We start from the raw sequence: 11,347 nt of genomic DNA, 5'->3' as shown, positions 1-11,347 counted from the left end.
CAATTCTGCTCTGGAAAAAAACTAAAAAAAAAGTTTTTAGGGCTTTAATCTTTTACTTTGTTTGGCTTTAGTCTATTTAGGAAAGACTTTTTTGTGACCTTTGCGTGATTATAGCACTTCAGAAGGTAGAATTGAAAAATAACTAACTAGGACAGTTGGTCAATTTCCCAAATAGTGTTTTTTTTTTCTTTTTTTAAACTATTTTTACCAAACAGCATTGCCCTGTGCCCTGGACTGGTAGCCAGTCTTACCCTGCGACAGACTGGCGACCAGTCCAGGGCATTCCTTGCCTTCGCCCAAGTGGCCGGGATAGGCTCCGGCAACCCCGTGACCCCAAAAGGGAATAAACGATAAAGAAGATGAATGAATGAATGAGCATTGTGCAAAATTGAAAAAAAAATATCAGACTGAAATAGGATTTAGTTCCTTTTATTTTTGGCCTTTATGTAAGTATTTGTTTTTTAAAAAGATATAATTTGAAAAATATTCCAGAGATTTTTCATTTTTTATGTCTTCATAAAGACCTTTTATATATCTTAAACTACAGAAATCATACATTCCAACTTGATGCTATGTCAAGCTAAATGAAGGACTGATATATACTCTTTGGATTGAACATCCTAAAGTTGGTGTAGTTGATCTTCACATTTAAAGATTTATTAGTTTACTCCATTTTCTGCACTATATTGCGCCAAATTACATTTACATGAAATCCTCTTCATATTTTTCCACCTTTGTCATGGTAGGAATAACATTTCAATGTAACGGGGGGGGGGGGGGGGGGGTCTTTGGATAGCACAAGGGTTAAATATCTGATTCAACCTGAGATGTTCAATGATTCGACATTTCGCACCATGCCACTTCTACCTGTAGGTGATGAAGTAGATAACGGAAAAGAAGAAGAAGCCCCTCCCTGCTTGTCCAGTGTGAACATCATGGGCTATAAGCACATTCAAGAACTGTTCTTGAACAAGCTTCATATGCCCAGTGTTTCTGTAGCATATCTCCTAATCTTTTTTTGCAACATACAATAAAACAGACTGATACCGGTCCGGATCGGCCCTTCCCTGGCTCTGGGGCGGGACGGGACAACCCTCTTGGGGCCCCCGGTCGCTCTGGGTGTCCTCCGCTACGGCTGCGGGGTCTGGGGTGGGGTGGGGTGGGGGGTCTTGTCGGCCCTGACCTGTGGGGGGGCATTCTGGGGGAGGGGGGGGGGTCCACTATTGGTACGGGGCAGGGGGGGTTGACGGGTCGGGGTCTCCGCTGAGGCTGGCTGCCTCGGTCCCGTCGAGGCCTGACCAGAGCTCTTCTAGGGCCGGCGTTTGGGGGTGGGGGCCTGGGCTTGCTCCGGGGGGGGGGCGGCGCTTTCTGGCTCCTCTCTCTCTGTGTGGGGGGGGTGGTGCTGGGCCTGGGGTGTCGGCGCCTCCGGGGGTGGGGCCCCTGGGCTGGGTGGGCCTGGCCCCCTTGCTGGGGGGGGGGGGGGGGGGGGGGGGCAGCTGTTTGACCACCGGGGGACAGTCAGCTGTCCCCAACTTACCCCCTTCCTCATATAACCTCATAATTGGGTGAGGGGGTGGGGGGGCTTAGCCTGCGATGAGCCTGGGGGGGGGGTTACTAGGCAGTGGCCCCCCTCCTATGGTTGCCGTATGGAGTGGGCCCCCCCTTTTTCGGTTTTATTTGCACCTTAGACATGTAGGGCCCTTGGTAGGGGGGATGCTTGGACATCACTGCCAGCAAGCAGCGGATGTCCTCCTAGCACTCTACCCGCCAATTTTAACCGCACATTAGACATTTAGGGCCCCTTGGTGGGGAGGGTGAGGGGACGTCACTGTGAGTAATCAGGAGATGTCCCCTTAGTGCCCTACCCGCCAATTTTAACTGCACCCCCCTTAGTACACACACCCCTCCCCCCTCAATATATACATCCCAACATAAACACACACACATGCACACACACACCATCTCAAACACACATACACGCACACACATTTTGCAAGGAAGGTGGGACCTGGGTCCATCTGTCCCCTGCCTCTTCCCTGGTGGGGGGTGCGGGCCCCTTTGCAACGGCGGCCGTGTCCCCGGGGTGCAGGCTTCCTGGGCCCGGCGGTGCTCTCTCCGCGCGGTGGGGGAGTTCACATTACATCTGAGCCGGGGGTGTCTGGTCCCTGGGGGGTGGGTTCTGGTCCTTGCTCCTGAGTGCTGGGCCCCGCCAAATTTCCAACTGTGGCCGAGCCTGGTCGGGCCATATTTATAACACCCCTTGTGGGCCCTCTTTTTTTCCCCGGGGTTCCCCCCTCCTGGGCGGGGGCGGCGGGCCCCCTGCGTCGCTCCTCCCTGGACCAACCGTGGGCCGGGCGGATGGCTGCCTGGAGTGCGGAGCGGGTCTCCCTTGGGGGGTCCTGGCTCGTACCTGGGGTTGGGAGGGGGGATGCCCGGAACTCCTGGGTGGTGGTGGGGTGCTCGTTTGGGGCTGTGGGCGTCCTTCTCCGGTGGGGCTCTGCGTTGGGTTCTCCCGGCGCGGCGGGGGGGCTGCTCTCCTGGTTGGGCTGGGGCGGCGCTCTCTTTCCCTCCGTGCTTCCCTGGCCTCTGGCTCTGGGGGCCTTGCGGCGGCCCTGCTGGCCCTGGCCTGGGGGGCGGGCTTGGTCGCCCGGGCGGTTGTTCCCTGCCGGTTCCCGTGTGGCGTTGGGGGGATTCCGGCTGCCGCTGCTGCTGCGGTGGGGGTCTTGGGGTGGGGATGGCTGGGCACTCTCCCTCCTTCTTTTCACGTTCCACCATCCATTTTAGAAGAACATAAAACCTCACCTGAGCACTGGTGTTAGCTCACCTTTGCACTAATAGCTTGCATGACTGAATGACTGAAATATTTCACACTAGTTGGTTTTAAGGCATAAGTATGCGTGTGTGAACACTATCTGTTTTGTGTACATGTCGACAGGTGGACATTTTTGCAGCTAGCAGGTGTGTTTATAACATTTGAGTGTGTGTGTGGACGGGCCCCGCCCTTTTTGTACTGCATTTGAACCTTACCATAATGATTAACAACCAGTAAACTTGTTGCTGTATGCTGCTTCATGGTCTTATCCCCCTTCCCCTCCTATTATCACCCCCTACCCCCCCCTCTCTCTAGCGTCCCTCTCTCTTCTTCCCCTCTTTCCTTTTCCGTCCGGTCCAACACCAAAGATTTTCAGACATGATTGAAATTAATAAAGTTTGGCCTCAATTACAAAAGGGGTTTATTCAGACATACCTTTGGTTTGTCAGAAGATTAATAACCCCTCTTGTTAAAGCAAAATATGTCCAACACAAGAGGCCCTCAGCTCTCGTCTGTCTGCCCAGCTGTTGGACAGGACAAGTTAAAAAAAAAAAAAAAAAAAAAAAACAGACTGATACCTCCAAAACAATCATTACTGTGACTATGCTAGCTCCTGACCTTATTAGTGATATGAAAAAATAAAAACACAGCTCAACACTGCTACATGTTAGCAACATTAACATATTTAGAATAAACCCCAACCATATCTGGAACTCGTAAAATAACAAAAACAAAAAAATACAACAGACTTGACATCTTGACAGAGCACCGTCTACCTCTCAAGTCATTTCAACATCATTAAACAAAACCAGAATGAATCCATTTATGAGGTGCTCCAGATTATAAAGCACACTGTCATTTTTAAAACAACAAATAAGGCTATAATGTGCCTTATAGTGCATGAAATACTGTAACTGTTTTATATGGTCACTAGTGGAATGTTGTATGAAAATCACCAAAAACTATTTTCTTTCATGACCTAATGTTGCTTATAATGTTTTTACCCAGTTACATTTAGTCCTGGCAGACAGATCTCTTGGCTTGATGTAGCATGAAATTAGATATTTGAAAAAATAAATAAATGGAAGCACTTAAACTCTGTTTTGCTACATATGATCCATACTGGTATTTATATGTGTACATGATAAGTTACTGTTTGTACTCAGATTTTAGGAAGTTCGGAGAAAATGGAGAGAAGCTGCAGCGAGTCATAAAAAAAAAAAGCTGTAAATCAGGAAAAAATGGCACATAACTTAGCAATTGTTTCACAGCATTTACATTCCAAAGGTCAAATAAATGTCCGCAAAAGCCTCTTGAGAATATCCTGCATTGTGTGATTTTATTTGAAAGTCCCTGCTCTTGTTACGAAGCCTGACTGTGTGTATATCAAACACAATTTCCCAGAAATCAGGGAGGGTTTGGTCTGACCTGCCGTCTTTCTCTTTAGTCTTCACAGCCAAACTGCTGCCTGCTTTCTCCATCTCCTGTTCCCAAGTTTTCATCCTTACAATGTGATTCATTAGGATTTTGATTTAGATGGTTTGTGTTTATATATAGGAGGTGGATTTGGTTGGAACGGGGCAGGACGCAAAAAAAAACCCAACAAAAAAAGTGTGAAATCAAACAAATTCATGTCTGGTTGAAAATAAAAGCTTCTGATCCAGTTTTCCAAATCCAACTATTTTAAAGTAAGGGCTAATGGGTTCAACAGTAGTGACAGCTAGGGTTATATGGAGTATCCGAATACTTGGATACTCGAATCTGTTCTCAAAAAGATCGAGTTTGAAAATGAATATGGCATAGTGTAGTAAAAATACACTTCAGGCAATGTCATTGTTGCTCCCACATTGCAGAGTAGTGGGAACTGAACAAACTGAATGTACTACTGTCACTGGAAGTAACTAAATCTTTAAAATAAAGTGCTAGTGAAGGTTTTCATTTTCAAAGTTTAAACTTTTTGTTTAAAATATTGTCAACTGTTTGAATAAAAATATCATGAACATGAAATTTAGAATGCTACAAAAATCTCATGATCAATTAGCTGACATCATTGACTGTCTGTTAGCATGGTGGACAATCCAGACAGAAATGCATTGTGGGAGTTTTTAGGTATTTCCACTAAAGATGAAAATGTCAGTTTATAAAACATGTCTCTTGGGAACACTTTTATCTGTTTAGATGAAAGGACCATGAATGGTTTGTAGTTGTTGTTTTTATTATATATCGTCTGCTGTATCTACTGGAAGCATAGTCAGAAAACCTTAAGGATGGAAAAACTGTAGTGAACATTTTCAGGATTTTATCAGCATTTTTTTTGTTTTAGCTAACACTTAGAAAGCCTGTGTTGTATTCTAGGACATAGTTTCTGCACAGTGGCAGTAGTTCATTAGAAATTTAGCACCGTGCGTATCAAGCCGTCCCTCACTTCCCATCAACCAACTGTTTGCACGTTCTTCAGCTAGCTTATAGGCCCTCACGCCCCCAATATAATATTACTAGTGCAACAAAAATGGTGAGCAATAATAGAGCTATCCACCCATACAGTTTTGAACCAGATTCCAGCTCAGATGAGGAAAAAAAAAAAGACGTACGTGGATCTATTTGTCTACAAGTGGATGCATCAGAATGGAGCTTCTAGCTCACTGATTGTACCTTCTATGTCGACAATACCACACATTTTTTCAAAGGGCATTTTTTCTTCTGCTCCTAATTTACAGCAATTTGAATTAACTAATACTCTGAAACACAATTTTAAGTTTGATTTTTTTTTATACATGTTCTCCATTATCAGAGAAATGCTTAAAGAATATGTGAAAATCACAATTTTTTATCTGAGTGGGTCTTTAATACGTTGGCTTCGTTTTCATCTTTTGAAAGAGAAAGTGTCAGCAGCTACCTTCATTCTCTGTCTCTTAAACCCTCAAATAAAGTCAGAAATCTAGGGGTAATCATGGACTCTGACCTGAACTTTAACAGCCATATCAAGTCAGTAACATCAGCGGCATTTTATCATCTGAAAAACATTGCCAAAATCAAAAACATAGTGTCAAAGCCAGACCTGGAGATACTTATTCATGCATTTGTCTCCAGTAGGTTAGACTACTGTAACGGCCTGCTCACCGGCCTCTCCAAACGAGCTGTAAAACAGCTCCAGTACATCCAGAATGCTGCTGCTCGAGTCTTGACCAGAACCAGGAAGTATGATCACATTAGTCCTGTGCTCAGGTCTCTGCACTGGCTCCCTGTACCTCAAAGAATAGACTTCAAAGCAGCTCTGCTTGTGTACAAGTCTCTCCATGGCCGAGCACCAAAGTACATCTCTGACATGTTAGTGCCATATGAACCATCTCGTACTCTGAGGACCACAGGGGCCGGCCTTCTGTTGATTCCCAGAGTCAGAACTAAACAAGGGGAATCAGCGTTTCAATATTCTGCAGCTAAAATCTGGAACAGCCTCCCTGAAGTCGTAAGACAGGCCTCTTCTGTGTTCATGTTCAAATCTAGACTTAAAACATTTCTGTTTAGCCGTGTATATGACTGAAAGGTTTCTTTTAAAGTAAATTTTACGTTGATTATTTCTATTATGTATTGTGATTTTAATGCATTTTTCTGTTTTGTGAAGCACCTTGAATTACTTTGTGTACGAATTGTGCTATACAAATAAACTTGCCTTGCCTTGCCTTGCCTTGAAAATAAAATACTGCCACATGCAGCTTCATCTCGCTGCACCATGTTTAGCCCCTTAAACAAGTCCATCAACCCGTCTCTTCTCCTCTGATAGTCGTGCCGGCCTCTGTGTCTCTTTCAATTTCCATCTACAAAGTTGTTCATGTTGCTGCTATTTCCTGATGAATCATAAATGCTCTCCCAGCTTTATCTCCCGCTGTGCCATGAAAGATTCAATCCACACTGCAGCAGAGATCATTCACTTAATCTTAGCGTGAATGATCAGAATCTCAGCAGGGTGCCGAGCACACTTTCATTACATCCGGTTTCTCGGCCGTGTTCTCCCGTGACAGCATGATGAAGCGGGACTGATTCATGCGTGCAAAACAAAAGTCTCAGAGGATGACAGGAGTGGAAGTTGCCCCATCACACATCTGACATGAAGGCCGTTGTTTGCTTCCTTTGATCAATATTCCCAAAGAAGCACAAAGCAAATTGCCGTCTGGTGTTTTTGTCCTCCTCTTGCATTGTGCTAAACCCTAAACCTTAAATTAAAAGTGTCTTTTGTTTAGTAAGCTGTGTGTACCCTCATTTCCCAAACATGATAGACATTCCTTTTGCTAAATGGAGCCTTAAAGCCCAGTGTGTGGCCACTTTCAGCATATCAGCGGCTCGAATCTCTGCCTACACTACATCGACTTAGGTAATGCATGGGGTGGACACACACCACTCCAATAAAGACTGATTAGTGCTAACAAGGAAATGAACTTTCACTGCATTGACGTTTTCACATGTGACTGTCAGTGTGTGATGTTCCTCCTGTAGAAAAGAAAGAAAAAAAAAACAACAGACTTTTCACTTTAGCTTCAAACTATTGGCGTGTTTTGGTTTCGGTCTCTTGAGTGTCTCTCTTGTCTTTGAGGCTCAAACTGACTCATACGTAGATTAGATTGAATGAACTACTGTTTCGCAGGATGAAGAATTCCCGTCCAGTTTCTCGCCTTGCCATGGATAACAACCAGATGTCAAAATTTCTGATTAGTGCTGTCCCGCAACGGCAAAAATCAGGAAGCACGCTTCCTCAAAATAGTTGAGGGGGAAAATACATTTGAAAAAAAATAGAAGTTTTCCCACCAACATGATTTATGCACAAACACGAGCTTGTTGCTGTTTTTATGTGTTAAGCATTCTAAGTGTTAAACACTGGGTTTAAGGTAACAAGCAGAGTAAAATGATCTCATGCGAACACATCCATGTCGTATTTTCCAGAGGGAAAACTCTGAAAGCTGTTCCCCTTGTGGCCTCTCTCTTGAGAACTGAGCCCAATCACATTTTTTATTGCTCTTAGTTTCTCATTTGAAGACAGACCAAAGACCAAGAAGGGACTAGATGCTTTTGGCAGTGGTTCTTACAGAAATAAATCAAGCTGGAGTTTGAGCATGTTACGATCTATACTGTTATTTATGGCGGGGACTTAAACAATCAAACTTATCCAGGCCACTATGTGTCCAGCTATACTCCATGTATGGTCAGACGATTTTAAGAGTAAACATGTGATATCCAGTTTTGCTTAGGCAACAGGATGTGAAATCACATGAGGTGGCTTTATCGAGGAGTTTGAAGGTTCCTAATACAGTATTTCTTTCATACAAAACCCAAATACCAGCTTATAAAGGGCTTCCTTTAAAAACCCACTCTGTTCATCTTCTGAGCTATATTTAAATTGTTCCCAGGGGTCTTTTTACTATGATTATCATGAGAGGTTGTCATTTCAGACAAATCGAGCATTTTGTGGTACAAGCACTGAATTTGGCATGGCTGAACCTTAAGAACCCATCTTTCAAAAAAGTGTGTTAGCCACGAGAAAAATCCCAAATGCTTGATCAGGGCCTGTTTGGATGAACACAGATCTGATATCCTGGAGTTGGGAAATGTTGTTAGATCCGTTTATGAGGGCAATTTCCCACAGCACACTTGACCATCTTCCACGTGCCGCGGCACACTGGTTGAAAAACACGGAAATAGTTCATGCAAAGCGGAAGGAGTTCATTAGAAATTCACCTCTTATTTGTGGGCGGAGCAACTCCTCCTCTGTTCCCCTCCCCAACGCTAAGAGCTCTCTGCTTACATGCTTTCCCGCTGCCATACAGCCACAACTGCATTTTCTATTGGGATTCACTACATCTTAAATAAAGAAAGGCTCAGAAATGCAATTATAAGCCTCCTTTTTTTAATGTATGTCCTTCAGCATCTGGAAAAAATGCCACAAGAACCTGTTAAAAACTTTTTATAGTTTTCATAGGAGTGGGTTTTTATACACTGAAAATTGCAATTGAATGCTCAAAAACATCTCAGGTCGTTCACAAATGTTTGTAGCTCAAATAAAATCAGCTTAATCATAAGAAGATGATTATTTCACTTTAACTTGCAAATAATGTCGCTCTGTGATGAAAAAGAAACAAATACTAAGTGGTGAATGATATACAATCACAAATTGCTTTTTTTTTTTACTAGTTTCTTTCTAAAGCTCATCAAGATATAATTACCAGTGAAAAAGGCTCCTTTGATGAATTTGTTTTCCTCCAATAAAACTTTCTCGATGTATTTTCACACCAGCCCGTTGGCTCAATTTGAACCATTCTCTTGGATAATTTGATTCTCCAGGAAACATCTCGTTTATAACACTTCACGTAGTGTTTATTGAAATGTAAGTTTAAAACATGAACACATTCTCTGCCATATAAAAACGAAGTTTGGGTAGGACAAAATTGCCAGAGGGGGTTGTAATTCATGGCTTTCTGCAGTAAAGCGGCCTCCCAGGGGGGAGAGGTTGTTTAGTTTTCATGTCTCCTGTCAGGGCGAGGTATTTCCCGTGGCTCCCTGAAGGCCCTGAATCAATCCGCTAGGCTCGATTTGAAGGTGACATTCGGCCTCCCCTCCCCTTTGGTCTGGGTCCCAACAACTGGGTTTCTTCCTCATTTCCTTAGTGTATCGCCCAGTCAAGTCCCCTCTGGGGACTCTGAAGTGGGAAAAAAAGCAGATAAATTAAACCAAAAGTTTTTGAAAATTTAATGGGATTTGCTTTTCTTGAAAATTACAAATTTAGTTGAAATGAAAGCCATTCATGTTATTCTTGCAAAGTGGTGGGGAGTATATGTCTGGTGGCAAAGCCTTACGCAGTGGGAGCCATCACTCGACAAAGCAATCTAAAGCCGACCAGACCAGAGAAAGAGCAGAACAGGCCTGAATTCCTCTCCTTTAAAAACAGCAAAACACTGTAAAACACTTTGAAAACCCACAAAGTGTTTTTAGCATGTTCTTGTGGTATTTTTCTGACAATGGAAGGCATATATTTAAAGAAAATTAAACTTAAAATTGCATTTCTGAGTATTTCTTTATACAAATTGTTGTGAATCAGGAGTACACGAAAAAATGCCGTTTACTACAGCAAGCCACAAGCTCCCTGCTCCGCTCCATTTATGTGTTTTAAATCCTTCGTACCCTTGACATTTTTCTACCAGCACTCACTGTGCATGCGCAGTCCCAAATTACGTCATTATGTTCAGTCTTGGCAGACTGCCCATAAGTCTGTACTGCCTCTTTGATCTTGTGGTTACTGTTCTGTTTTATGCATGATTTGTGTCTTGAGGTTGCATTTAATGAAATGCTTCATGCAATTAATGCAATGCTACACTTTTTAACTTTGCTCTGGACTTTTAGGCAAGCTCAGTACCTACCTTTTGTTGTTTTCACCCCGCGCCCTAATGTTTAGTTGTAAACCCACCAGGAGGGTGTGTGTGTGTGTGTGTATGCTTAAGCACAGTTTCATGGGTTAAAGTGCATACGTAATATGTGGTTGTGTGCAGAGAAAACAAGAGAATCCAGAAGATCTGTGGCAGATCCGTCCTCAGTGCCTCTCTGTCCACGACGTGAACGTTTCATAATCCGCAACATATTTTGAACACCGTGAGCGTGGCTGGGAATTTGGCCCTGCTGTTCAGTTCCACTGTAAATTCATATTCTGCACCACGCCAGTTCCAGGACTATGAGAGAGGCACTGTGGACACGGATCTGCCGCAGATCTTCTACATTCTTTCTTTTTTTCTTTTCCTATGGCGTTTCATTGCTGCCATTAATTGAACGAGCGCAAAGGTAACTCAGCAAGTGTATTCAGGAACTGAGTAAAGGACCCAACATTTTGCAACTGCACGGTTGCAATCCTAAATGAGCGGCGCTCCTGCGAGCTCGCTGCAGCTCTTTCACATGATCGATTCCGACCTTGCATGTATAATACAGTGTTTCTAGACTTTCTACCATCAAGTCTCTCTAGAATTTTTAGCTCTTTTAACCCTTGTGCTATCCTAGGCACTTTAACATTGGGAGTTGGGTCATCTAGACCCACTAGTCAGTGCACTAAACCTTTTTTCTTCAATGATTTGTGATCTTCACTGGTGTCCATGGATTACATGAAATCTTTCCGCCTTTATCCACCTTTGTCATGGTAGGGAAAACACGTCAATGTAAGGGTGGGGTCATCTAAGATAGTACAAGGGTTAAAGCCTCCAGCAATGCTTTTGTGTCAGAAAGAAAACTGTTTTGTTACAGCCCAGCTATATTTTCATCAGGTTCCGTAATGGCCACGTAAGGTACGTCTGCGCGTGGCGTAAAATAAATGTGCAGTAGTGACCCACAATCAGAAGAAATGTTTACATGCACCTCCATCGGATCAACAATCTGCGTAACCCACTTGTCTTGATAAGAGAGAAAATGTTATCCAAATGAGTCTGATCAGTCTAAAGTATACAGAATGGCGTTTTTACATTCTTATTCTGATCAGGCTTTTATTCTGATTAGTTTTGTCAATGTAAA

This window comes from Oryzias latipes, chromosome 11, assembly GCF_002234675.1.
Source record: "Oryzias latipes chromosome 11, ASM223467v1".
In the NCBI taxonomy this organism is placed as follows: Eukaryota; Metazoa; Chordata; class Actinopteri; order Beloniformes; family Adrianichthyidae; genus Oryzias; species Oryzias latipes.
Note: the sequence above shows the minus strand (reverse complement) of the source record.